Below are 27997 nucleotides of genomic sequence, written 5' to 3' on the forward strand. Positions count from 1 at the left end.
TAGAGGTCCCCTCCACGTGCCAGACACACGAGGGCAGGAGAAAACTCAGGGCAGAGCAAGAACACTGTGCCTCCAGCCCTTGCCCTAAGCACACGGCCCTGGAAACCCACCATAAAAGAATCTAAACTCTTAGGTACCTTGAAGGTCATCACAATAACAATAAAACCCAAACCAAGGTCAACATCTGAGCAGGTTGATCCAAACTTCCCCCCCATCACACACATAACCTGACTGGAGAGACCCACCCATTTCCAGGAAGAAACACTAGCACATGATATCTGATATTCAATCAAAAATGAGAAGACAGGGCAGCCTGGGTGGCTCAGTGGTTTAGCGCCGTCTTCAGTCCAGGATGTGATCCTGGAGTCCTGGGATCGAGTCCCGCATTGGACTCCCTGTGTGGAGCTTGCTTCTCCCTCTGCCTGTGTCTCTGCCTCTCTTTCTCTCTGTGTCTCTATGAATAAAAAAAATTTTTTTTAATCTTTAAAATCCATAAGGAAGAGAAGATACTTTTACAGTACTATGCTATATTTTTTTTTTAAATCCAGGCCATTCAGACTCATGTTGTTCAAGAGTCAACAGTGCTGTAGGATCTCACTTATATGTGGAATCAAAAAAAAAAGAGAGAGAGAGAATTTCAGAGGTGGGGGCAAGGGGTGAGTGAAATGGGTGAAGGTGGCCAAAGGTTACAAACTTCCAATTATAAGACAAATGAATTAGGGAATGTAATGTACAGCATCTCTATAAAAGGAGAACACCAAGTTAATGTTTAAAGAAATAAAAGACAGAACTATAAATATGAAAACAGAGTGAGAACCTATTAAAGAAGAAGAAACAAACAGATGTGAGGGAAACAAAGACAACTTCTAGAAATAAAAAAAATCAAGTAATGAAAATTAAAAATTTAGTGAACAACCTAAACAGAATATTAGACTCAGCTGAAGAGAGAATTAGAGAAATCAGAAGGCAGATCCAAAGAAAATATTCCAAATGCAGCAAAAAGAGTTTAAAAAGTAGCAAATATGTAAGAGAGGTTAAGAGATGGACTAAATTATTAGGAGGGATATGTGTGGTAAATTCATAAATAAAAGCATGGGAATGATAAATGTTAAATTGAGAATAACAGTTATATTCAGGATGAACTGAAGCATTGAATCATGTGGGAGATGTAAAGCTTCAAATAAATAAGTAAAATAACTAAGATTAATATGTTAAATAATCAGGAGTAAAACATGGATTCCATATATGAACTGATGGAGAATTTTGGCAGAGAGTTGCGCACTATACGAAAGAGTCAAAAAGATTATGTAAAAACCAAAATGCAATATCAAAAATAAATTCCTTCAGTGGGCTCATCAGTAGACTTGACACAGCCAAGTGTGGAATCATTAAAATTTAAAGATAAGGGATCCCTGAGGCTCAGCGGCTTAGAACCTGCCTTGGGCCCAGGGTGTGATCCTGGGGTCCTGGGATCGAGTCCCACATCAGGCTCCCTGCATGGAGCCTGCTTTCTCCCTCTGCCTGTGTCTCTGCCTCTCTCTGTGTCTCTCATGAATAAATGAATAAAATCTTTTTTAAAATATAAAATAAAATAAAATTTAAAGATAAGTTAATAGATATTCCCAGTACTAAAACACAAGGAAAAAACAGTAGGGGAAAAAATAAGAATAAAACCTCAAAGAGCTCTAGGACAGTCTTAAGTCATCACTAATGTCTGTAATTAAAGCCCTAGAAATAGGGGAGACAATAAGGCAGAAGAAATATTTAATTTCTTCAAAATTATCATTAACTTTCTAAAAATAACAAAAGTCATAAAATTATAGATCCCACAAGCTCAGAGCACCCCAAGTAGGATAAAAATATCAGCCCTCCACTCCTACAAAAAACAATGACCTGAGCCCATCATTAAAAGTCTGACTATAAAACCAAAAGAAAAGAAGAAATCTTGAAGGCATCCTCATGAAAAAGACATGCTCCATACAGAACAAACATAAGAATTTCTTCAGAGTCTAACTAGAAATGATACAATTCAAAAGACAATGGAAAGACATCTTTAAAATACTAAAAGAAGGACGCCTGGGTGGCTCAGCAGTTGAGCATCTGCCTTTGGCTCAGCACATGCTCCCAGGGTCCTGGGATCGAGTCCCCCTTCAGGCTCCCCACAGGGAGCCTGTTTCCCCCTCTGCCTGTGTCTCTGCCTCTCTCTGTGTGTCTCTCATGAATAAATAAATAAAATAAAATCTTTTTTAAAAAATAAAATACTAAACGAAAAATCCGTCAACCCTATGAAACTTTTAAGATAACATCTTTAAAAATTAAAATGAAACAAACACTTGCTCAGATAAACAAAACTTAGCCAAAGACATACACTGCCAGAAATATTCAGAAAATTTCTTCAAGCTAGTGATTCTGAGAGCAGAGAGAACCTGGGATGTACACAAGAGAAAAAAACAGCTCTAGAAATGATTCTAGAGAGAAATTAAACCCAAAAAGCTTTATAAGATAATTGACTGTCTGGAGCAAACACTGTAATGGGGGTTCTTCACATGTGTAGACATAAGCAAGACAACACTCACTCAGACAATGTGATGTGAAAGGACACGGCTGTAGAGTCCCGGCTCTACAGGTGAACAGCAAAATAGCATCTGGGGGTAGATTGTGTTCTATTAAAGGTGTAAATTATGAACTCTCCAGAGTGGACCAATCCACTTTGAAAAGATGTGTGACTAATGAGGCCAAGAATAGAGATGAAATGGGATAATTAAAAAAGAGAAAAAAGAACAGATGGCACAAATAGAACACGACCAGCGAGATGGCATTTTACCTTTAAGTATATCAACAACTTCCACTAAATGCGAAAGGCCTAAATATCAGAATCAAAAGGCAGAGATTTTTAAATTGGATAAGAAAGCATGATCCAACTATCTGCTATCTACCAGAAATCCCACTTTAAATATAAAACTGTAGTTAATTATTTCCTATATATATGTTTCTATATATGCTTATGTATTACATATGTAAATAAGCACAATGTGTATGCTTATGTGTACATATATAATATATGCATAAGTATACATAATCAACGATATGTGGGTATTATCATCGTGAACAAACCCTTATGCCAAATCAATTAAAAATAGGAAAAATAAAAATTGTTCTTTTCATCTCCACTTATTCCTTCATTATGCTGCCTTACTCTATATAGACCAAAATTTCTGACCTATATCACTTCCTTTGCTCTAAAAATCTTCTTGCAAAGCAGGTTTACTGGCAAAAAAAAAAAAAAAGAAAGAAAGAAAATCCTTTAGTATGATTTGTCTCAGAAAGTCTTTATTTTTCCCTTCATTTTTGAGGGAGAATTTTGCAGGGTATAGGATTCTCAGGTGATGGGTTTTTTTTTTCCCCTCTCAACACACTTTAAATCTCTCTCTCTCTTCTTTCCTTGCTTACATGGCTTCTGAGGAAAAGCCGGTGTAATCCTTGCCTGTGGCCCTGTGTAGGTAAGGTGTTTCTTTTCTTTGGCCTCATTCAGGATTTTTCCTTCATCTCTTATTGTCTGCAGTTTGGAAATGATGTAATGATGTGCCTGGATGTAGTGATTTTTGCACTGACCTGGGTGGTGCTCTCTGAGCCTCCTGGTCTGTGGTTTGGTGTCTGACAGTAGTTTAGGGGAGCCTCGGTCATTATTTCTGCTCCTCTTGCTCTTCTCCTCTGCCTTTCCCACCTCACAGAGGGTATGTCCCCCATGTCATCCCACAGTCCTCAGGTGTCCTGTTCTGGTGTTTTGTCTTTGTTCCCTTTGCATTTCAGTTTTGTGGGTTTCTGCCAATAAATCAGAGAGCATCAGAGATACTTTCTCACCTGTGTCCAGTCTACTAGGACACCCATCAAAGGCATTCTTCATTTCTGTCTCTTTCTGGTTCTTTCCATCTCTCTGTTTACGTTTTCCCATCTGTTCTTGCCTGCTGTCTGCTTTACCCATCGGAGCCCTTGCACATGTGTCAGAGTGGTTCTGAATTCCTGGTCTGATCATTCCAACATGTTGGCCATGTCTGCTTCTGTCTCTTGCTCTGGCTGCAAATGTGTTTTTTAGCCTTTTGCCTTGTGATTTTTTTTTTTCTCGATAGCCAGACATGATGACCTGAGTCGAAGGAACTGCTGTAAATAACCTTTAGTACCATGGTGGTGAGGTGTTGGTGGGGAGGGACGCGTTCTGTAGTCCTCTGATCAGGGCTCAGGCTTCCAGTGAGCCAATGCCTCTTCTCAAGAGTTTCTCAGGCCTCCCCCCTTACATGAGACAGGTTGACTAGAGGGGCTGAGTTGTGTATTTTCCTTTCCATAGGTCAGTGAGGCTGATAAAAACCTATGTGGTTAAGCCCTGGTGAATATTTTTTTGTGAGGGAGCCTCATTAAGAATTCTCTACTGTATTTCAAGGTGTTTCTTTTATCCCTTCACCCTGCCAGAAGCATGAGGGGATTTTCCTCTGACACCAAGAGTTCTAGGAGGTAAAACTCACAAAAGTGCAGAGACCATCCCTCATGACTGGGTCCCCTGAAGTTCTCGATCTCTCAGGCTTGTCTACACTGAGCCTCCAGCAGTTTGGGAATTACAGTCGGGGTCTCCTAGCCCTGGCCACAGCCCCAGCAAACTGTAATTCTCCGTATTCATCTGTGGGTGCCTCCACTTTGAAGGGCAGTGGTTTGCCCTGTGACCTCACTTCTCTTACAGATCTAAGAAGAATGACTGACTTTTCAATTCTGCTATTTACTTGTTGTTGGGACAGAATGGTGACTTTCAAGCTTCTTCCATGCTGGACCAGACTACCAGGACTCAGAGAACAGCTCCCATGAAGAGGCGCTACACAGTCAGGTAGACAAAACTACAGGGCCAGCAGTGGCTAGCCAGTCTCTGAGGCCAGCCCAGAGGATGCGTGAGTGCAGGAGGCTATGCAACTGCAGGTACTTCCTCTTTCCTGAGACTGACCTAGCTGTCTACTGCTGCTGAGTGCCAAGCCTTCCAGCAATAGAAACCACGAGTGATCCTTGCTCGGACACAACTCCTCAAGGAGACCAGTCAGCCACAGAGGCTAAGTTGACTGCACTAGACACTGGGAGAGGTAATAATACATTTAACAAAAATAGGCATATATTCTGGGCCTGGGTTGGGAATTCCTGACTGCAGAAGCTCAGCCAGAACCACCGTCTCTGAGTCCATAGAGCACTTGATCCACCGGCATTACCTGCATTGCATTTGGACCAGGGGACTCAGCATTCAACAAACGGGATGGATGAATGGGTACGTGGCCGTGGGACCCGTTGGCCACATCACATACCACACCGTCCCAAGGCTGTCAGCCCAATACCACTGGATATGACCTGTTGAAGACCATTTTGGAGGTGACATCTCATGAGGAGGGTGCACCATCCTCCAGAACATCATCAGACCCTCCACATCAGTGGCCTTTATATGGTCCACAATAGGTAGAAAGCAGGAGTCTGGAAACCAAGGGATGGAAAGTAGGAGGGTCCCTACTTACCATTTCACCCAGTGACCCGGTTGGGGAATTTGTGTGCGCCAACCCCCAACCACTGTGAGCTCTACGGATTTAGAGGTCCCAGTTCCCGAACGGGGACTGCTTCCACCAGGGGACACCACAGGAATCCCACTGAACTAGGTATTAGTTTTCCACTGTTTATAGGCTAGTGTTTCAATGCGTCTACATGCTCCCAGGATATATGTTACATAAATAGACTAGACACGCATCTATCCACACACAGAGTTTTATATGGTGCTTATCCGTCAATTTGCTCCTCTGGGTAAAACATCAAGGACCTCTTCCACACCCACACACCTAGATCTACCCTGCTCTTTTTAGTGACTGTGTAGCGTCTCCTTATTCAGAGATGCTAAAATAACATTATGCCTCCATTAATGGTCTTCCTCTTGTCTGTTTGGCTGTTACTGTTGCTACGGCAAACACTGTGAATCTAAACACGCATATCTTTGTGCAAGCACTCCTGCTGGGCTGATTCCTGGGAGAAATATCCACTTTTTAAAAAAGATTTTATTTATTCATGAGAGATACAGGCAGAGGGAGAGGCAGGCTCCCCACAGGGACTTGAGACTCGATCCCAAGACCCGGCTATCACGACCTGAGCCAAAGGCAGATGCTCAACCACTGAGCCACCCAGGTGTCCCGAAATATCCACTTTTTAAAGCAAGCATCAGCAGACTCTTAAAGACTCGTTGCCCAGAGGCGGCAGTCAGTTCCTAGCTGAGCAGGTGTCTACAACCAGAGGTGCGATCCCAAAAGCTGGTCCCCACTGGGACCTCCCACATCGCCTCCTGCTCAGGGGACTCTCGGAGACGGGAAATGGAGAGGGGACTGCGGTCGTGTCCCACCCTGCTGACAGCCACTGCAAACATGTGACCGTTTGAAACCTGCCCTCGCCGAACCTGGGGTTCGTGAGCCTCCCCATGGCTGCGCAACGCTGGCATCCAGGGAACAGGTGGAGCCCGTGAGCCCCCGCACTCGGTGCTGGCGCAGTCCTGGCGAGGCGGCCGATGAGACAGCGGGCAGGCCCAGTGCCCCCAGGGAGCCCACTTGGTAACACACACCGACCGCACCCAGGGGCTTCGAGATCATTCCATTGACTGCAGGGCTCTGGAGGAGAGGAGAACTGAGTGGGTGGCCTCAAGAGAGGCTCCTCTGTCTTGTCCCTTTCCAGCAGGCAGTGGGGCCGTGACCTGGGAGAAGGCTGTTTTTCTGGTATCTCCTCCAACCTGTTTTGTCCACCTCTGGTGAAGGAGGTGTTGCCTAGCAACCGGAGAAGGGCGATGACGTCCTTGGACACTATTCGGTCCCACTCCTGTGACACTTAACCCTGGTGGATTATTAGCACACAGACTGTGGAGGCGACAGTCCTCCTTAAAGAAAAACGAGTTGTCTAAAGCCACCCGGGGGTGGGGGTGGGTGGGTGGAGGTGGGCAGAAAGGGAGGCTTCTAGCCCCCCTCTGGGAAGGGGTCTGACAGGTGCCAGATTTTTTTTTTTGTCTCCGAAAGAAGCTTTCTTCCCAAACCAGGCGAGATTCCTTGGGCCAGCGGACAATAGGTGTTAAGAAAACTCTTTGAAATATGATCCATTCCATTTGCTTTCTAATCTGTAAAGCTGCCATACAAACGAGAGAGATTTCCTGGCCTGCCTCCCCGGACGTTTATATAGCCTTTAGGCTTTGTAAATATATTGAGCACCTACTAAATAAGATGGGGTAGGCAACCCTGACACACCATAATGGGCATTCTGCATCTTTTTCTCCATAAGAACGTGTTAATCATTTACATCTAGCTCAGAGTTACTGTTGACACAGCGCGGGGAAAGGCTTTTCGAGGAGTCACTTCGATCACCAGGCAAATAATCCTAGATAAGCGTTTGCTTATCCTGAGACTCAAGTATCTCGGAAACTTTAAGGTATGCCCTTGGGAAAGGCAGTCTGGCTGCGGCTCTCCTCCCACGGTAAACTGGCACCAAAAAAAAAAACAAAAAAAAACCAACAAAAAAAACAAAAAACAAACAAAACCCCCCAAAAAACAAATACAAAGAATACGCCCCCCCCCCACTTGTCCACACAAAGGAGACAGGGTGCTTTCACAAAGCTCAGGGTCCCAGACTCGAGAGAGGGCCAGCGTTGTCTTTGCTCGGTGCCACAGGACAAGCCGCCGGGTTTCCGTCCATCCTGCAGGTCAAAAACCCCCATAAAAAAGGAAAGAGAAAAGAGAAGTCATCCCACATTCCCACTCCCTAGAGAACCACTGTTTAGACTTCGGTACACTTAAAAAAGAAAAGCAAACACCTTTCTCTGCACTGTGTGAGGTGGGAGGCAGTTTGCTTGTGCTTCTGACAAAGTTCTGGTCGTGCCGTTGCTCTAAATTGGTTTCCTGGTTTTGTTTTTGGTTTTGTTTTTTTGCCCCCCCACCCAAAAAAAAAACCTTGTTTGCGATACAGACCTGCTGCCCCGTGGGGTGGAGAGGCAGCGGTCAGAGGCGCCCGAGCCTCGTGGGACAACCCCTCCACCCCGCGGTCACCGTCTGTGGAAGGCGGTGCTTCCCCAAGGAACCCAGCCCTATTCCTGGAACCTATGAATGTGGCCTGAAAAGGCTAATAATAATAATAATAATAATAATAATAATAATAATAATGGCTTTGCAGGTGTGATTAAAGACCTTGAGATGGGGAGATTGTCCTGGGTCATCCAGAAAGGCCCTAAATGTCATTGCATGTCCTTGTGAAAGAAAGGCAGAGGTTTCACACACCGGACAGGAGGAAGCCACGTGAACACAGCGAAGCAGCCACCAGCCAGGGATTTCTGGCTGCCACCAGAAGCTGCAAGAGGCAAGGAACAGAGCGACAGTCTGTTGACTGTCTGGTGACACAGGTCTCCGCCTTCCGGTCCCCAGAACCGTGAGAGAGTCGACTCCTGTGCTTCCGAGCCATCTGTGTGTCGTGCTTTCCTCCAGCTGCCCCCGGGGGAGCTCCCCTCCGTCCCATACCCTGAGGGTTCCGCACCAGGACACTCGGGCGCCACACAAGGAGCCCCACAGAACATACAGCCTGCAAGATAAGTGCTGCAGATGTGACCACGGCCGAGGCCACCCCACAGCGCTACTGACCCCAAACACCGTCTCCTTTTTTTTTCCTGCGTGTTGATCCGGGGCCACCCGACCTGTAAGGACACCTTCATTCACCTGCAGTGCGCAGCCCCTTCAACCTATAACACTGGACAGACGGGCCTGCAGCCCAGAAAAGGTCTCATGGATTTGGGGCCCCGGGGACAGGTGGCGCTCCCGCTCTGTGTCCGTTCCTGGAAGTGACAGGCCATCCGGGGCTTCAGCGGGGCCGCTTCGGCCGAGGCGAGGGCCGGACCTCCTCCGGGGCGGGCCTGGGCTGCTGTTAGCCTCTTGCCTCCCCGTCCTTGTGCAATTATTTGTCTTGCCTTTGTGGCTCATCACGCCCGTGTGCAGAGCAGCCCCGCAAGCAGCGGGCCTCGCGCCGATGCCTCTGTGAGGCCCCAAGACGAGAGGATCACTGGAGCGTTGGCACAGCAGCTTGGTCGTTGTTTGGTGCTCGGTCACCTGTAAACCCAGGCCACGCGTGTCCTTTTGCCAAGAGTAAACCTTGGCTGGTGGCAACAGGGTGTTGTCAGGAATGTCAGGGCAGAAGCGCACTTCATATGGTAGCAGGTTCCAGAACACGCAGTGAAATTAGTAGCCCGAGGACATGCTTTTTTGCTTCCTCATCCCCAGCAGCAGACTCCGGCCGCGGAGGTCGGGGGGACCTAGCCTCGGCACTTTGGCATTTCCTCCAACTGTGTCATCCAGCTACAGGCTTTTGCCACCTTCACGATTGAACCCGGTGCCACCTCCTCCGGGAAGCCTGCTTAGAGGAGATCATTCACGGGTGAGAAAGGCTGAGATGGAGACTCAGTGGGATTGAACCCTTGTAGCCAAGGCGATCCGGGCTGGTGGCCGGCTCCATCCCTCATGGATCACCGTGGGAAAGCCACTCACCGCCTGAGTCTCCGTGTTATCAGATGATAGTTGAGGACACCAACACGATGGGGCTGGGGAGCCGCAGGTGTTTCACATAAAGCCCTGGGCCGGGGGCGGGCACATAATTAGCAGGAGGCGAGTGTCACTTGTCCCTGCTGTTGCTGCTGCTGCTTCCAGTCGGCTCCACCCCAGTGCTCAGCGCTGGGCGGCCGGCGGGCTCCAGGCAGGCCGGCCCTCGGTGATGCCACCTTGGGGTGCTCACCTCCTGCACCGTCCCTTCCCCTGGAGCCGGGGCCGGTCCTACTGACTTGCTTCTCATGGACGGAAAGCAAGAGTGATGGAGCATCACGTCCACAATTATTTTCAGCACCAACTTGCACCCTGCGGGGCCCTCTCTCGATGGCCTGCCCTGCCTGCACGCTCCAAGGAGGCGAGCAGCCCTGTCCCAGAGGCCCGAGCCCCCATGCCGGAATCTGAGGGGAGCCTCTGACCAACAGCCCGGCTTCAAGGAGCCGAATCCCGCTGATGTCTGCTGAGTGAGCGGGCCCAGCTGAGCCTTAGGATGATCGAGGCCCCAGGCGACCTTGCTGCACAACCTTAGGAGGGGCTCTGGAGAAGGGACACTCAGCCAAGCCGTTCCCGGATTCCTGACTCATGAAAGCTGTGAGGTGATAAGTGATCCAAGCACCCTGGGTCAATTTGTTACGCAGCAATAGCTAACGTAACCATATAGGGTCATGCCCTCTTCGTGCCTGCAGAGTTGTTCATTCAGTCAACAAACACATTTCTTCAACTCACCCCACGCTTATGAACCCCGACCACATACAAGGTGCATGTAGGGGATCACAGGTGAAAGCAAGAGCCAGTCCTACTCTTAGGAAACGATAAGGCCCCACGGTGTCTGCAGAATGGGTGATGGGGAGCACAGAGAGCTGGGGGGGCAGTGTGTGCAGAGCTGAGGGTGGAGACAGTGCTCAGCTGGATGCACCTGCAGGGCTGTGCCTCGTGTCCCTGAAGCAAGTCCGGTCCTAGTCTAGCTGCTTCCCCAAGACCCTCCAAGTGGAGTCCTCTCCAAAGAGGTAAGCCCTGGCTCAGGGGGTCCCCAGGGCCCTGCTCTACACCACGGCCAGAGTCCATCTGATGGATCCGTGCCTAGTGCCATGCAGCGGTGGGGGGCCGAGCTCTCTCTCCCCCTCAAGCTCTCCAGCTGGGCCCCAGAATTCAGCGGACATAGGGCAGAGGACAGGAGCAAAGCACACTCTCATTTATTGCAGGTTCCATGGGGCGTGCGAGCCTTCATAAGGAAATGACCCCAAGAACGGGCACCACCTAAGTGCATTTACAGCAAGTTGAGCTGAGAGGGGAATGTGGACGTCGCTATAATATATGGCGGGCGGGCTGGGAGGGCAGAGGTCGGAGTTATTTTAACAGGGGCTGTTTGTGTGGAACTTCCTGCCTCTGGTGACGGGAAGGCGCCCTTCTTCCCGGCACAGAGAGGGCACCATTCCTGTGGGACTTTGCTCCCCTGCTCTTAGGAAGGAAGGGGACCCGGAGAGCCTGTCTTCACAGGCTGGGTTTCAGGCACCCTAATCTCAAAAGAATCCTTATGCCAAAGCGGCAGCCTGGGGGAGGCGTACCTGCCACCGATCGCAGCGGTGGGGGATTGGGGGGGTGATCTGGCCTCAGTGGGCCGTCCAGCCACCCAGAGGTCACCCCTGTGCTAGTCGCACCCAGTTTGAGAATACCTGGTGTGCAAAGGTCCGGAGTACCCTGTCCTCACCCCACTCACGGCCCCGAGAACCCTTTTATCAAATAAGAGAAGACGTCCCTGTCCGGTACAAGGTCAACTGGCCAGGGACAGACGGGGGTGGGGGTGGGGGTGGGGGGGTGACAGTGGGCAGGGCCCAGGCTCGGGCCTGGCGGCTCGTTACTGGAGCCTGCATGGTCTAGCTGAATATTTGAAGTAAGAAAACCCTGGTTTCCACGCCGGCTGTGCCGCACGCCCCCCAGGAGGGGGCCTCGGGAGAGGCGCGGACCCGCAGGGCAGTGTCCCTCAGCAGCGAACCAGGACAGCTCCCAGCGTGCGTCCCGCTCCTGACTGCTGGGCCCCTGGCCCCGCAGTGGATTTTGATTTGATTTGATTTGATTCTATTTATTTTATTTTTTAGAAGATTTTATTTATTGATTCCTGAGAGGCACAGAGAGAGAGAGGCAGACACACAGGCAGAGGGAGAAGCAGGCTCCCTGCGGGGACTCGATCCCGGGTCTCCAGGATCAGGCCTTGGGTTGAAGGTGATGCTAAACCGCTGAGCCACCCGGGCTGCCCCCACTTTGCCTTTCTCCCCCTCCTCACCTCCCCCTCTGCTTCCAAACCCAGATAAATTTCTCTTCCACCCTGTGCTAGCTTGCCCAGCTCGCTTCCCCCCTGATTCCCTCTCTCCCTCTTTTTATGTCCTATTTATTACCCTAAAGGTGACTTCAGATGTTGGCACTTGGACTCTAAAGCCTCAGAGTCACACGGCCCTGACTGTTGGGTTTCCAGTCCACTCGCCGCGGCTGCAAGTGCACTTGGACACACCGGTGTCCAGTGAGGGGGCACGTCCGTGGAGGGTCGGTGGTGGCCTCCACCTGCCAGCGGCCTTTCTCGTGGGAGGCACGAGGAGCTACCTCCAAAGCCATGAGGTCCCCTGCGTTGGAACAGTGATCAAAGTCCCCAACACGTGTCTCCATAGAGAGCCACTAACTAACGTCAGATGTATTCGCCGTGTAGGACGCCGGGAGGGGGCACTAAACAGTGGTCCCCCCAGAGTTTAGCACTAAAAGGCTTCTTTGAACATTTAAACATATTGCACAGTGGCCCCCACACCGAAAGCAAGATGCTGTCCCGCCGGCAGTGGGGCAGGGGAGCCGGAGAGCCCCCGCCCTCCCTCGTGGGCCCAACAGCCCCCCAGTTTGGCTCCCAGCCTCCCTGGGCTGAGCCCACAAACACACCAAGGCCCCGGGGTGGCACAGGGCTGTGGGTGCTGTGCTATCAAGGCCACGAAGCAGGACCCAAAACCTTACCCTTTCAACTTCTGCTTTAGAACTGACTGGCTCAGCCCGTTGGGGCTGTTGTACCCCAATACCATGCTCTGGGGGGCTCACGAACCATAGGAATGCGCCTCCCACACTTCTGCAGGTTGCCTGCATGGCGGGGTGAGAGTGCTCTTCCCACTGCATCCGCACAGGGGAAGGAAACGGGGAGCTCTTTGGGGTCTCTTTCATTAAAAAAAAATTTTTTTTGAAGATTTTATTTATTTATTCATGAGAGGCAGAGCCACAGGCAGAGGGAGAAGCAGGCTCCCTGCGGGGAGCCTGATGCAGGACTTGATCCTGGGACCCTGGGATCACGCCCTGAGCCAAATGTAGCCCCAGGGGTCCCTCTGGGGTCTCTTTCACGAGCCCCACCCTCCTCACCCCAGCACCTCCTGAGGGCCCCGCCCCCTAATCTCACCCCAGACATCAGGGTTTCAAGATTTGAATTTTGGGGGCACGCAAACATTCCAGCCCTAGCACTTACCTACAGGAAGTGCTGGAAAGACCCCAACAGGTTACAAGTGATTTTTTTTTTCTTTTCTGGATGGTGAGAATACAGGTTGCTTTAAGCTTTTGTTTTTCCCCCTGGAATTTGCACACACACACAAAAAATTAGCATGAGACTATATTAATTTTGTATTGAGAACAGACTCCATAAAAGTTAGTACATCACTGATCGTGCGGCGATGATAGTGGCTGAAGTGGATGGCTGTGGCTGAGGGGAGCGTGGGGTGAGCAGAGCACAGGCCAGGCTGCAGGGCCCCATGGGGGCGAGGACTCTGGGCTCGGCAGGGGGTGGGGTGCTCAGGCAGGGAGGGATGGATGAGACCCCTTGAGTCTACTGTGGAGGACACAGGGGTTACTTATGAGCCAGGGTGGGAGGCCACTCAGAACAGGATGGCTGGGAGGGACGGGCGGGATGGTGGTGGGACCACGGGGTGCATTCCACCGTGGGGGCCTTCCTGAGCCCGCCCTGCCGCGATGGTCTTCGTGCACCATCTGGTCTGCATTTCCCTTTAAGGAGTCGCCAAATGAGCGTGGTGACCGCCCCAGGTTCCAGCACCACCCGGTTGCACCATCCATGGAATTCGGACTCTGCAGCCTGTGCTCCTTCTAGGCTCTGGCAGGGAGGGGGCGGGACAGAAAGGGACAGGCCTGCAGAAGGGGGTCAAGGCCAGGCTTGCAGAGGTGAAGCCCGCTGAGTGTGGGAGTTGGGGAAGGTGACCTCCTGGTGGGGGCAGGGGGTGCTCAGGGCAGGGAAGCCAAGTCCTGGAGGAAGTCCTGGGGCAGCGGGTGGAGAGGGGTGGGAGGTGGCAGGGGCAGGGGGGAGAGGGGAGGGGTAAACAGATGGGAGCACGCACTGTCTTGAAAGAGAAGCAGAGTCCCAGGTGTGCCATGAATCACGTCCTCCCAAAACACACGCTGGTCACTCTCAAGTGACCTTATTTGAAATTAAGGTTTTTGCAGGTGTGATCAAGCTTCCCATGAGGTCCCCCAGGATCGGTGGGGGAACGGGGGGAGGCCCTGGGCCAATGACTGGAGTCCTTGGAAAGAGCTAGAGACACACAGATGCATGAGGAGGCCACGTGACCACTGAGGCTGGAGCGAGGAGGGGGGGCAGGGAGGAATGACCCCCCCCCTGCAGCTCTCAGAGAGAACACAGGCACGCTGACACCCCGGTTTCTGACTCTGGCCTCCAGACTGCGAGGGAACACGATTCGGCTATTTATGCTCCTGGTTCGTGGCCGTTCCTTACGGTCACCCCAGAAAACGAATGTTGGTCCTTGGGGTCCCTGCCCATCATATGGGGGTGCAGAGCCCCTGCGCCCCTCCCCTGAGACCTGTGCTCCACGGTGCAAGATCCTGAAGGCCAGGTGGGGGAGGCGGGGTGAGGTTGGGAGAAGGAGGCCTTGGGAAGAGCTGCCCGCAGCGTCCAGCCTGTGCTCACGGGGGTGGGGGGCCCACAAGCATCCAGGTCCCCCACCCGCCTCTTTGGGCTGCAGAGGTGCATGTGCTCCAGCAGGGAGGGCTCACTATCCGGTTGTGCCCACGCAAGCCTCGCGCCGTCCCATCTCCTGGGGCAGCGTCAGGAGACACTGGCTTCTCCCGGCCACACTCTTGCTCCCGGATGAGCCGACCAGGCCGGGCCCGCCAGCCGATGCCAACCAGAGAGCTTCTGGAAGAGACGCTCGGTCTCCACCTCCATGGGCTACTTCCTATGACGGTGGGCTGGAGGCCTCCAGGGACACACAGGCCATTCGGGGAGGCCCCAAGCCCCCAGGCCCACAGAGACACAAGGCACCTGGCACTCCGGGGCACCTGGACACCCCCCAGCGGCCGCCTGCTGAGGCCAGGCATGGTCTGGGCAAGGCCATGCTGAGCGTTGCACGCTGTGACCCCTCGTCCTTCTGGCTCTCAGGTGCCCCTGCCCAGCAGCCCCGTCCCCTGTCCTTTTACCTCGCAGGCCGGGGCTGATAGCACCTGTACCTGCAGCCCCCCCAGCCCCTGGCCCCGGCCCCTCGCTCCTTCCCACCCTCCTGGTAAAACCCTGCAGGCTCACAGGCAGGAAGCACTGAGCCTTCACGCTTTCTGGCTCCACCAGCCTCGACGGGCCAACATGATGACCCCACCACCTGCCACCCTCTGCTCTGGGCCAGGAGGTGTCGCATCCCCCACGGTGGTCGCCGCCATCTCAGTGCTGGCCCACAGCAAGAGAGGCCCTCGCTCCCTGCGCAGAGAGGCCCAGCCGGTGGGGCCACCGGGCTTTCCGTCATCCAGGCTCGGCCCAGCCTCCGAGAGGAGCAGGGAGATGGGGAGCTCCTCCTTTGCCCCCCACCCCCACTGTGCTCCCCGGCCTCGCTCTGGGACTCTCTCCTCTGTCCTCCCCTCCCTGTCCTGATGGCCCTACACACACTCAGTCCTCCCCATCCTTAGTGGGGACCCTCCTCCCTGTCCCCAGGAGCCCCCACAGCCCGGCCCCCGGCCCCCAGCCAGGCTCCTCCGATGAGATTTCTGCCCCTTCTCTGGTGCCCACCCCCACTCATGCGAACACGGATCAGCAGCCCAGATTCTGGGGTCCGTCTGGTGTGGGGGTTTACACCCAGGTACTCCCCTCTCCTGCAGGTTCAGAGGTCACATACCTGCTCTGATGCAGCCTGAGTCTGCGAGAGGGAAGCTCAAGGGTCCCTTTAGAGGGGGCAGCAGGGCCACATGCTTTGAAGGGACCCGGGGCAACATGAACATGCAAGGCCTTTGTTCAAGTAGTAATGAGACCTTCTGAGTGGCAGGGGCATAGTACTGAGCCCGGCAAGGGGCCCTCTGAGGACAGACCCTTCTGAGGCCAGGGCTCTGTGACCCTGGGAACCCTGTGAGCTGGGGCCCCATGAGCTGGGGACCCTGGGGCCCTGGGACCCTGTGAGCTGTGGACCCTGTGAGCTGTGGACCCTGTGAGCTGGGGACCTGTGAGCTGGGGACCCTGTGAACTGGGGACCCTGTGAGCTGGGACCCTGGGACCTTGAAACCCTATGAGCTGGGGACCCTGTGAGCTGGAGACCTATGAGCTGGAGACCCTGTGAGCTGTGGACCCTGTGAGCTGGGACCCTATAAGCTGGGGACCCTGTGAGCTGGAGACCCTGTGAGCTAGAGACCCTGTGAGCTGGGACCCTGGGACCTTGGAACCCTGTGAGCTGGGGACCCTGTGAGCTGGGGACCCTGTGAGCTGGGACCCTGTGAGCTGGAGACCCTGTGAACTGGGACCCTGAGACCCTGGAACCCTGTGAGCTGGGGACCCTGTGAGCTGGAGACCCGGTGAGCTGGGGATCTGTGAGCTGGGGATCCTGTGAGCTGGGACCCTATAAGCTGGGGACCCTGTGAGCTGGAGACCCTGTGAGCTGGGGACCCTGTGAGCTGGGACCCTATAAGCTGGGGACCCTGTGAGCTGGAGACCCTGTGAGCTAGAGACCCTGTGAGCTGGGGACCCTATGAGCTGGGAACCCTGTGAGCTGTGGACCCTGTGAGCTGGGGACCCTGTGAACTGGGGACCCTGTGAGCTGGGACCCTGGGACCTTGAAACCCTATGAGCTGGGGACCCTGTGAGCTGGAGACCTATGAGCTGGAGACCCTGTGAGCTGGGGACCCTGTGAGCTGGGGACCCTGTGAGCTGGGACCCTGTGAGCTGGGGACCCTGTGAGCTGGAGACCCTGTGAGCTAGAGACCCTGTGAGCTGGGACCCTGGGACCTTGGAACCCTGTGAGCTGGGGACCCTGTGAGCTGGGGACCCTGTGAGCTGGGACCCTGTGAGCTGGAGACCCTGTGAACTGGGACCCTGAGACCCTGGAACCCTGTGAGCTGGGGACCCTGTGAGCTGGAGACCCTGTGAGCTGGGGATCTGTGAGCTGGGGACCCTGTGAGCTGGGACCCTATAAGCTGGGGACCCTGTGAGCTGGAGACCCTGTGAGCTGTGGACCCTGTGAGCTGGGACCCTGGGACCCTGGAACCCTGTGAGCTGGAGACCCTGTGAGCTGGGGACCCTGTGAGCTGGGAACCCTGTGAGCTGGAGACCCTGTGAGCTGGGGACCCTGTGAGCTGGGACCCTGGGACCTTGAAACCCTATGAGCTGGGGACCCTGTGAGCTGGGGACCTGTGAGCTGGGACCCTATAAGCTGGGGACCCTGTGAGCTGGAGATCCTGTGAGCTAGAGACCCTGTGAGCTGGGACCCTGGGACCTTGGAACCCTGTGAGCTGGGGACCCTGTGAGCTGGAGACCCTGTGAGCTAGAGACCCTGTGAGCTGGGACCCTGTGAGCTGGAGACCCTGTGAACTGGGACCCTGATACCCTGGAACCCTGTGAGCTGGGGACCCTGTGAGCTGGAGACCCTGTGAGCTGGGGATCTGTGAGCTGGGGATCCTGTGAGCTGGGGATCTGTGAGCTGGGGACCCTGTGAGCTGGAGACCCTGTGAGCTGGGACCCTATAAGCTGGGGACCCTGTGAACTGGAGACCCTGTGAGCTGTGGACCCTGTGAGCTGGGACCCTGGGACCCTGGAACCCTGTGAGCTGGGGACCCTGTGAGCTGGAGACCCTGTGAGCTGGGGACCCTGTGAGCTGGAGACCCTGTGAGCTGGGACCCTATAAGCTGGGGACCCTGTGAGCTGGAGACCCTGTGAGCTAGAGACCCTGTGAGCTGGGACCCTGGGACCCTGGAACCCTGTGAGCTGGAGACCCTGTGAACTGGGACCCTGAGACCCTGGAACCCTGTGAGCTGGGGACCCTGTTAGCTGGAGACCCTGTGAGCTGGGACCCTGTGGGCTGGAGACCCTGGGACCGTGGGACCCTGGAACCCTGGAACTCTGTGAGCTGGGGACCCTGTGAGCTGGAGACCCTGTGAGCTGGGACCCTGTGAACTGGAGACCCTGTGAGCTGGCACCCTGTGAGCTGGAGACCCTGGACCCTGGGATCCTGGGACCCTGGAACCCTGTGGGCTGGGGACTTGTGAGCTGGGGATACTGGGGCCCTGAGACCCTTTAAGCTGGGACCCTGTGAGCTGGGACCCTGTGAGCTGGGGACTCTGTGACCCTGGGACTCTGTGAGCTAGAAAACCTGTGGGCTGGGGACCTACGAGCTGGGGATACTGGAGCCCTGGGACCCTGGGACCCTGGGACCCTGGGACCCTGGGGCCCTGGGACCCTGGAGCCCTGTGAGCTGCAGACCTCAGGTCTTTTGACCTCAGGGCCCAGTGAGTTCCACCCTGTGAGATTGCCAAGGTCACAGCCTGTGAGGTCGGCCTGGCCAGAGGCTTGGTCTAGGGAACCCACGTGGTCCTCACCGTGCAGAAGGGGGCAGGGTTGCCTTGGGGACTGTGAATTAAGGGTGTGAATTAAGTAAACAAGGAGGCCGTCACACTGAGGTGACTCCAGTGCTGGGGCCTGCCTAAGCAGAACGCAAACTGAGTCTGCAGATGCCTCAAGGTCGCCAAGCCAAAGCTCTAAGGACATCCAATCACCGCAGCCACCTAGGCTTCACGCTGCAGCCAGCAAACCATTTCATTTTCGTCTCCTCACTTTGCATAAATCTTTCTCCTGGCCTCTGTCGGGGGTGCGCCCCCAGCACCCCTGCTTGGCACTGCCCCAGTCAAATAAGCAGGCTCTTGGAGTTGTTACTATGTCCCCATTTATCTTTTCAGGCAGGGGCTAGAGTGTGCCTGGCGCCCACCCTGGAAGGGACCCCGGGAGTTATGTCACTCGTTATGCGAGGAAAGGAAGGCCCAGAGTGACAGGTGAGCGGGGACCCTCCGAGCGAGCGCCAGGCCCCGCGCTGCAGCATGAAGGGCACGGTGCCGGCCACCCCGCACGGCCCTGGGGGCGGTGCTCGCACTGGCCCACTTTACAGGAGAGCGAGCCACCCAGGGCTGAGCACCTTTGCCAAGTCCCTGAGGCCGCACAGGCAGAGCTGGGCTGGAATCTGGGAGACAGGTTGATCCCGAGCCTGGAGCAGGACTTCCAGCTGCGGGGACGTGCCAGTCCCGCCCCCCCCCCGCCCCCCCGCCCCCGGAGTGCGCAGAGGCGGGCCAGGACCCCAACCCGCAGGCTCCTGACGCCCAGCTCAGCCCGTCCGGGGCTCAGGCTGCAGGAGCGCAGGGGCTCAGGGGCTCGGGGAGCAGGTCCCAAGGGCTTGAGAAGGACCTAAGTCAAAGCCGCTGCCTGTGGGCACAGGTGCCCCTGGCCGGGGAGGAGCTGGGCAGGTGGCTCGCAGCCCCGGAGCCCCAGCCCCTGCCTGCCTGGTGACTTCGGTGGGGAGCCCCAGGGAGCCGGAGGCCGGGCGCACGCGGTGCTGGCCGGGGTTAAAAGCGGGTGGGAGCCTGACACGAGACACGGGGGGAAGACACCGCGGCCCGGGGCATTGTTCTGGGGATGCTTTGATCCGGGACTCTCACTGTCTCAGGTTAAGGAAGTTTGGGGCTCTGCATTCTTGAGGTTTCTCAGCTACTCCCTCACCACGCCCCGGTCCCTGGGGAGCCTTTCTCGTTGGACGGCTAGCTCCCCAGGGCCCGAGGGGCAAAGCGCGAGGCCCGCATTGCGGCATGTGGGCTTCTCTCCCGTCGCGGGGGCTTCCCCGCGTCCCGCAGAGAGCTGGGGCTAGGTGCCAGCCCCGGGCGCCTGCGGATGCGCCCTCGTTCGGAATCGGGGAGACGTAACCAAGGTATGAGGCGGCCGGTCTGGACAAGGCTGGGCCCCAAATCCAACGATGGTGTCCTGGATTAAAGAGACACAGGCGGAGAGATGCACCAGGACACGGGCGGAGGCGGGGGCGACGCGTCTACAAGCCAAAGGATGCCGAGAGTCCCCAGCCACCCCAGCAGCTGGGACAGTGGCCGGGAATCACTCTGCCCTGGGGCCTCTGGAGAGAGCATGGCCCTCCGCAGGCGCCTCCCTCTCTGGCTTCCAGCCTCCAGTCCCAGCGTGCGGACTTCCGCAGGGGACACATGCCCCGATGTGGCCCCACCTCCTCCGGCCGACTGCGGTGCTTCCCCCACCCCCATGTGGCATTGCTGCGACCCCATGGAGGGCAGGAGCTCTCCCAGGCCACGGTGGCCCTATGCCAGCTCGGAAGGAAAGTGCAATAGAGAAGGGAGAGCCACGCTGGAGGGCAGGGCCTGGGCCTCCTGCAGAAAGAGCCGTGGGTGCAGGGGGAGGCAGGGAGGGCCAACCCCGGATTACCTGGACCCTGCAGGCTACGCAATCCCCCGCCGATAGGCCCAGCTGACCACGTCCACGCAGAAGGCCCTAGAATGGAAGCCGTCCTTCCACCAGCCCCTATCCTGCCAGGGCGTCCCTAAGTCCAGGTGTCCCCGGGACTGGGGCTCTCCCGGCTACACCCTGGACTGGGGGCGTCTGTCCCCCAGCCCAGAATCTGCACCCTCTTCCCACACCTGCTGGAAATTTCCAGCACACTGTCCCGGAGTCTGCTCAAGCTCCACGGCTCCTGGAAGCAAGCTCCCCTCTGCTGCTCAAACCCGGCCCAGCTCTGTTCTCTGTCCTGGGCCACCTCCAAGGTCAGAAGGGGTGAGGTTCTCCCCCCGAGGCCCTGGAGCTGCCCCCTTACTCCCATAGCCCCTCCTGGCCACACGGGGCCTTCATCCTATGACCCCTCCCCTACCCCTCCTCAGCCCTACACAGCCCTGCCAGTGGCATCCAGGGTAAAGCCCTGCTCCAGCCCTTGCCCAGTGCCGCCTCCCGCTAGGCTCCCAAGGGACACTGTGTGCCCAGCCTGACTGATGCCTTCCTGCCCATCTGTGCCCTCTCACTCCCTTTAGCCTGCTCTCGAGGTCTGGACACCCCGTTATTACGTTGCCTCCCCCAGGAAACCTCCTGGGAAGCCCCCGCATTGCAGAAGGAGCCTTGACGCTGGTGTCTGTGCACCTGTGTCCCGTGCTGCCCACAGGGACCTCCCCGCAGGCGGGGACTGTGGTTCTGCACCTGCGCCCCTGCTCAGCCCGGGGCTCGTTCTGGAGGGAGCTCCGTGGAAGTGAGGTGAGCAGACCGGCCTCCGCAACCGGCCGGGAGCCAACCCTCTTCCGCGGTCCACATCCTCCCAAGGCGGGGTCTTCTCTTGGCCTCGAGTTGCTGTGCGTCAGTGAATAATGGTGACTTTGGTCTGCAGGTCCTCAACCGGAGGACAGAGGAAAGCAGGCTGCCACCAGAGACGGAGTCAGAAGGGCAAGGGGCAGGGGGGATGTGGGGGCCGGCATCGCCAGCTGGGGCCGGGCCTGCGGGGAAGGAGGGAGAGGGGAGGCCGGGAGTGGGACAGAGACTGGCGGGGCCAGCGGGCATCCTTCTACACTGGCCGAGAAAAGGCACTTTTTTCTATTTCATTATTATCTTTCTAAAAAATGTGTGTGTGTCTAAACATATATATGCAGACAGTTATGGGCTGTACTGTGTCCCCTTAGAAGCCATATGTTCCAGTCCTAACCTCTAGGACCTCAGAATGTGACCTTATTGGGAAAGACCCTACCTCTCAGAGATGGTCCTCTTCCTTTTTTTTTTTTTTTTTTTTGCCATGGGTACCAAGCTGGGTTTAGACTGTGCACTTTTCCTTTGAAATATCATCACCATTTTTCTGTGTAATTAAATATTCCTTGAAATGGGTCTATAATATCCCATCAAACAGCTAACCGATTTTATTTAGATTGCTTCCAACTGTTTGCAATTTAAAAGTAATCCAAGGGCAGCCCGGGTGGCTCGGCGGTTTGGCGCCTGCCTTCAGCCCAGGGCGTGATCCTGGAGACCTGGGATCGAGTCCCATGTCGGGCTCCCTGCATGGAGCCTGCTTCTCCCTCTGCCTGTGTCTCTGCCTCTCTCTCTGTGTCTCTCATGAATAAATAAATAAAATATTTATAAACAAACAAACAAATAAATAAATGTAATCCAAAATGAACATCTTCATGCATAAATCACGCATCCTATATTTCCGGGGGTTTCCTTAGGATCATTTCTAGAAATAAAGTCAGGTCAGATGCCACCGCCACACAGGGTTCCTGCAGGGAGATACTTGCAGCCTCCTGAGCTCCCTCAAGTCACGTCACGGTCACAGGTTTGAGGACGGAGGCCTCGGTCGGTCGAACGCAGCCAGATGAGTCTGTCTGAGAGCCCAGGGATTAGTCGGCGACCCTGACCTAAGGTTATCAGTACACAGAATTCCCATGACCAGACAGATGCTTCAGAAATGAGCCTGCAGGCAGCTCACTGCTGTGAAGATACGGGTGACATTTGTCCCCATTGAGGCCTGAGAGAACAAAAAGCTTTTTGAGACACATTCTGGAAGCGAGAGTTCTTTTCTCCTGGGTGGTACCGTATGAAGGTGGGATACTTGGAACTGCAGCAGCCTCTTTGTCACCATGAGGGAGGCCCCTTGAGGCAGGCAGAGACTATGTCCACAAGTTCTCAATGCCACTGTTGAGCGTGTGGATCAAACCACCCCGGGATTCCCAGACTTCCCGGGAGTGAGAGCCATGGAGTCTCATATTAAAGCCAGGTTGAGTTGATGCGCGCATCACACAGTCCCGGCAGACGCAGCCTCTGCCAGCTGCCACACACAAGGGGCAAAGCTAATAAAGGCAGGCCAGCCCTTTCCGGTCTCACTGCACGACCTGCGCTGTCAATGCTTGTCTCCACCATCCAAGTAGGTGATATTAGTAAAAGGAAAGAGCTCAAGCAGCCCGGGTGGCTCAGCGGTTAGCGCCGCCTTCAGCCCGGGGTATGATCCTGGAGACCTAGGATCGAGTCTCACATCGAGCTCCCTGCATGGAGCCTGCTTCTCCCTCTGCCTGTGTCTCTGCCTCTCTCTCTCTGTGTCTCCTGTGAATAAATAAATAAAATCTTAAAAAAAAAAAAAAGGAAAGAGCTCTGGGCGTGGCCTGTGTGCAACCCATGGATGAGCTCCTCCTGTATTAGCAGGTGGGCCCTGCCCCCCGTGACCGGTGTCCTTATTGGAGGGGGAGAGGTCACAGAGAGACAGCTGTGCGAAGGCAGGGCTGGAGGCTGGAGGGGGGACACCCACGACCCGAGGAATCCCGGGTGTCCACAGAAGAGGGAGGAGAGACAGGACATGTGAGAACAGAGGCAGGCGGCTGAGTGCCGGGTGTGCGAGCCCAGCAGCTACCCCAGAGTTGCGGCAGCCCCAGAAGCCCTGGCCGGGGCAGGGAGGGGGGAGGTGGAGCAGACTCTGTCTCGGGGCCTCCAGAAGGGACCAGCCCTGCCCACATGCCGAGTTCGAATTCTGGCCCCCACGGTGGTGAGAACACATTTCTGTTGCTTCCAGCATGTTGTGGCCCTTTGTGTCGCCGTCCCGGGCGCCCGATCTGTCCCGGCGTTGCTCTTTGGTGCTGAATCTAAATCAGCCCCCCCCAACCGAAAGCCCCGTGATTACAGCTCCCCGGGTGCCGCCCCGCATCCCTCACCCGTGCCATGGTACCCAGGCTTTTTGGCAGATCTGAGTTAAATTCTCGGACAAAGGAAAGTGACACTCCTTGTTTCCAGCTCGAAGCTGAGTCGAATGCTGTGGCATGAAGTTTATTTGGCGGGGAGGGGTGGGACTGTGGCATCTGCGGCTCCTTCTGTCTGGAGCTCTGTGTCCCCTCGGACCCAGCGGCCGGCCGCGAGGCTGCTCGGAGGAGGTGCCGTGGGGCCAAGCGCTCACTGGCCTTCGGAGACAGCGCAGACAAGGTAAAATGTGTCCTTATTAACGTTTGTACCATTACATGGTGAAACCATAGTATTTTGGATACGTGGGGTTAAATCATACGATTGGAATTAATTTTACCTGTTTCTTTTAACCTTTGCCAATGCAGCTCCCGGCAAGCCTACCACCACACCCGCGGCGCCCGATCGCGGCCAGCATTGTATTTCCGCCAGGCCAGACGGAGTTTCCTGATGCGCTTGACCCAGGTAGGAAGGGAGGCCTCACCTTGGCCGCTATGCACCCCCCTGGCTCCCCGGCTTCCATGAAGGCAAGAGGTCACCTTGCTGGGGCCTGAGACTTGCAGCGTAAGTTCCAGAGGCTTCACACTGGGGTGCATTGTCCAGACTGGGCCAGGGGGCAGGGGTCGCTCATTAAAGCGCCTTAGGTCGTGATGGCCCATGGGGACAGTGGGGAGCCTTCCTCCCCCTTGCCAAGGAGCAAAAGGCCCACTTTTTCCCCTCTCTTTCCACTGGGCTGAGCCTGTGCAAGCTCACTGGCTCCCCAGAGGCCTGGGGATGGGGACGTGTCAAGGGCAGTCTGTGATTACCTCCCACCCACTCATGCCCCCCCTCCAGCTGTTAGGATGCAGGCGGCAGGTGGGGGGGGGACGGGACTTGGTGCTCTCTGGCCAGCAGGGGGCAGGGTGGCACGTGCCTTCTCCCCTGGGCTCCCCGGCGACCTGCACCCTGACCTGTGCCAATGATCGGCCCTTTCCTGAGAAGGGTCAGGCTGTACCTGGGGCTGTGCTTCTGCTGCTTTCTTGGAGGCCACCACGGATGGTCTGGAGGGATCACAGGGGCTTGAGATGATGTAAATTCATTTTCTTTTAAATAAAGATTTTATTTATTTATTCACTAGAGACACAGAGAGAGAGAGGCAGAGACACAGGCAGAGGGAGAAGCAGGCTCCATGCAGGGAGCCCGACGCAGGACTCGATCCCAGGACTCCAGGATCATGCCCTGGGCCGAAGGTGGCGCTAAACCACTGAGCCCCCAACCCGGGGTACCCTAAATTCATTTTCTAAAAAGCCTCGATTCCTTGTTTCAAAATGAATGGAGTCCAGGTCAAATGATAGGAACGCGCTGAGGAATGGTCACGGGCAGACTGCGGCAGCGGGAGCACGATGTTGGAGAGGAGAGGTGAGCCAGGAGCAGCGGGAAACCACCAGCCCGGGGTCATGCGCTCGGGAGAATTAAGGTACGAGGGATAAATTGTAAATTAGATAATTGATAAATATCGTGTAATTAGATATTGATAAATTAGGTCTTGATGAATTAAGTATTGATAAATTAGATATTGATAAATATCGTGTAATTAGATACTGATAAATTAGGTCTTGAATTAAATATTGATAAATTAGACATTGATAAATATCGTGTAATTAGATATTAATAAATTAGGTCTTGAAATAAGTATTGATAAATTAGATATTGATAAATATCATGTAATTAGATACTGATAAATTAGGTCTTGATGAATTAAATATTGATAAATTAGATATTGATAAATATCGTGCGTCTCTTCAAGGACTAAGGTCTAAGAGTCACTCCACGTCTCTAGAAGGTGTCCAGGGGGAAGGAAGTCAAGGCCCAGGACTGCTCCTGTTGCTCTACCGGGACATCCCAGAACCTTCTCTGGGGTTTGTCTGTTTACTTTCATTTACACCTGTTTGCCTGCTTTTAATTTCTCAAGTCAGCGTCGCAAACGTCGGCTTTGGAAGACGCCTTCCTCTCCTGGCGTTTCCCTGCGGGGTTTGTGGGCCGCCCCGAGGCTCGCCTGGTCGAAACGTTCCCACTCTGTGACCAACGAATCCCCTGGGCGCGAAGGTGCAAATGTGGGGTCCCAGGTCCAGCGAGTTAAAAGATAATAAAACACCTGCCCGGCCCCTTTGGGTATGATTGTCTCAGACACATTTCTCTCATCCTGAGCCTCTTCTTCCGTTCTGGCTTCCCTTCCCACCAGCACCGTCAGCCCTGGGGTCCAGGGGTCCTGGGGTTCCAGGGGTCCCCCTCTCCAGGGCCCGGGATCCGCTTTCTCCTGCCTAGCGGCTTCCACGCTTGCCTCGCGCGGGTTACATCTAGAGACATTGTGGTTTATTGCACCGGGTTTTATATCACCTTGATTGTTCAATTGCCTCTAATTTTTATGAGAAGGGGGAATGCAGTGAAAGGCTACATCACTGAACAGCACCCATGTGGCACAGAGATGGCAAGGTCTTGCCCTAAGCCGCCGGCCAGTGAGGCGCATCTGGACCCCGCACGACAGGGGCTCAGTGGAGGGTGGGCAGCCAGGCGGTCCCCGGGCCAGAAAGGCGGCGTGGCACCAGCATCAGCCCCTCGGGACCAGGGACACAGCCCAGCTTCTGGGCCTCCACCCGACACGTGTCGTGCACAGACAAGCCGGTCCTGTGCGCCGAAGGCTGTCTGGGACTCCTGTTTGCTGGACCCTGGCTGAACCTGAGCAGAGCACACACCTGGGTCCAGGAAGCTGCAGCTCCCAGACGAGGGAGCTCTAGCCCTTGCCTTGACTCAGCCAGCGTCGCCCAGACTCTCCCAGATGCCTGGGCTTACCCAGCCCCAGAAACGCAGGGTGCTGGGCGAAAAGAAGCACCCGTCCCCAGGAAATGGGGGTGGAGAGGCAGTGGAAATCCTGAAGTGAAGCCCCCCTCTTGTCCCTTTGCAAACACCTGCTCTGGATTCTGGGGCATTCAGGAAGGCGATCCGAAGGCTCCCTGCCCTTGTCTTGAGCGCCGCAACGATGAAAGAGGCTTTGGCTCTTATTTTTTTAGCAAAACCGGTTCCTGCTAAATGCCCTGAATCCAGTTGCTGGAGCTCTAGGCTTCCCGTCATTGCTGAAGCTTCGCTGAGCGTGGGCAAACCAAGGACGGCGGGCCGAGTCCTCTAGGGGTGGCGCGCCGGGGAGCAGAGGGTCTGAGTGATGGGGGCCCCCACACGCGGGCACAGGCGGGAAGGATGGGGACATCAGGTGGAACCACAGCGGGGGCACCGTGGCAGTGTGGCCCACAGCCTTGCAGCCCCATGTGGCCCACGGCCTTGCACTCGGGCCATCCCGCCAGGCCAGGCCTCAGCCTCTAGGAGAGCATCTGTGCATCTGGGTTCAGAAAGCGTCCTCGAAACAAAGGCAGAGCCTCCCGGATCCCTGCCTGCCCTCTGCCAGGACGCCTCCTGCCAAGACGCAGGAATGTGCGCCCGCCTCCAGCAACTCTAGCCGGAGGGCCTGGCCGGGGCTTTGATCTGGGTCCCGAGCGCAGTGTGGGAAGCTCTGTGGCTCGGGCTGGGAACAAGCCCCGGCATCCCAGCCCTCGCCCTCCCCTGCGGTGCTGGGCGCAGGCGCCGCGAGGACAGCCAGAGGCACCCCAATCTCACTGGGGTGGGGGGGGCTCCAGACATCCAGGTGCAAACCCGTCCTGGCTTCCGGCCTGGATGCTCAGAGAGCGCCCGTGCGTTCCCACGAGGTCACAGAACGCACGCTCCTGGCTCCCCGTCCCCTGTGGCCAATGAGCCCGTGCCTGCTGGCCGCTCATGCAGTCACCCATCCACCAAACACATCGAATCCTCCCCTCCCCCCACCCCCCGGGGGGCATGCTTCATGCTGGGATGGAAAAGGCATCCTTCCATCCGGGCCTCTGCCTGGATGAGTCCTCGGAGCCTCACCCGGAAGACTGTGACAAACGGGGGCCCAGAGGGGAGACTTTGGGCAGTTGGTAGACCACGGTGACGCAACATCCCTGGGGATGGAACTTTTTTTTTCATTTAATATTTTATATATATTTTTTGGAGCCATTTTGGGGTTATGATAAAATTGAGAGCAAGCCAGAAGAATTTTCCACGGACCCTCGCCGCCGCATTTGCAGACTCCCTGTTACCGACATCACTCACCCAAAGGTGCCTTTTTCGCCAAGGACGACCCTACGTTGACGCATCATACTCACCCAGACTCCATGGTTTGCATGGTTGCCTCTTGGTGCTCTATGTTCCGTGGGTTTGTACAAGGATATGGTGACATGCGTCCACTGTGATAGCATCGTATAGGGGGTTTCCACTGCCCGAAATAGCCTCTCTGCTCTGCCTGTGTCTCTTCCTCACCCTCAACCCCTGATTTTGACCGTCTCCGTGG

The 27997-nt window shown here is 55.2% G+C and overlaps 1 long non-coding RNA gene across 1 annotated transcript; it reads right to left on the reverse strand.

The window, feature by feature from the left end:
• Positions 1-27967, reverse strand: LOC140621359 (uncharacterized). The gene is made up of 3 exons (XR_012021074.1): positions 27813-27967; positions 13108-13208; positions 1-454 (listed from the first exon to the last, which is right to left on the reverse strand). It is a non-coding gene; the product is annotated as an uncharacterized lncRNA (long non-coding RNA).
• Between the last annotated feature and the right edge of the window lie 30 nt (positions 27968-27997).

Source organism: Canis lupus, chromosome 30 (assembly GCF_048164855.1).
Source record: "Canis lupus baileyi chromosome 30, mCanLup2.hap1, whole genome shotgun sequence".
In the NCBI taxonomy this organism is placed as follows: Eukaryota; Metazoa; Chordata; class Mammalia; order Carnivora; family Canidae; genus Canis; species Canis lupus.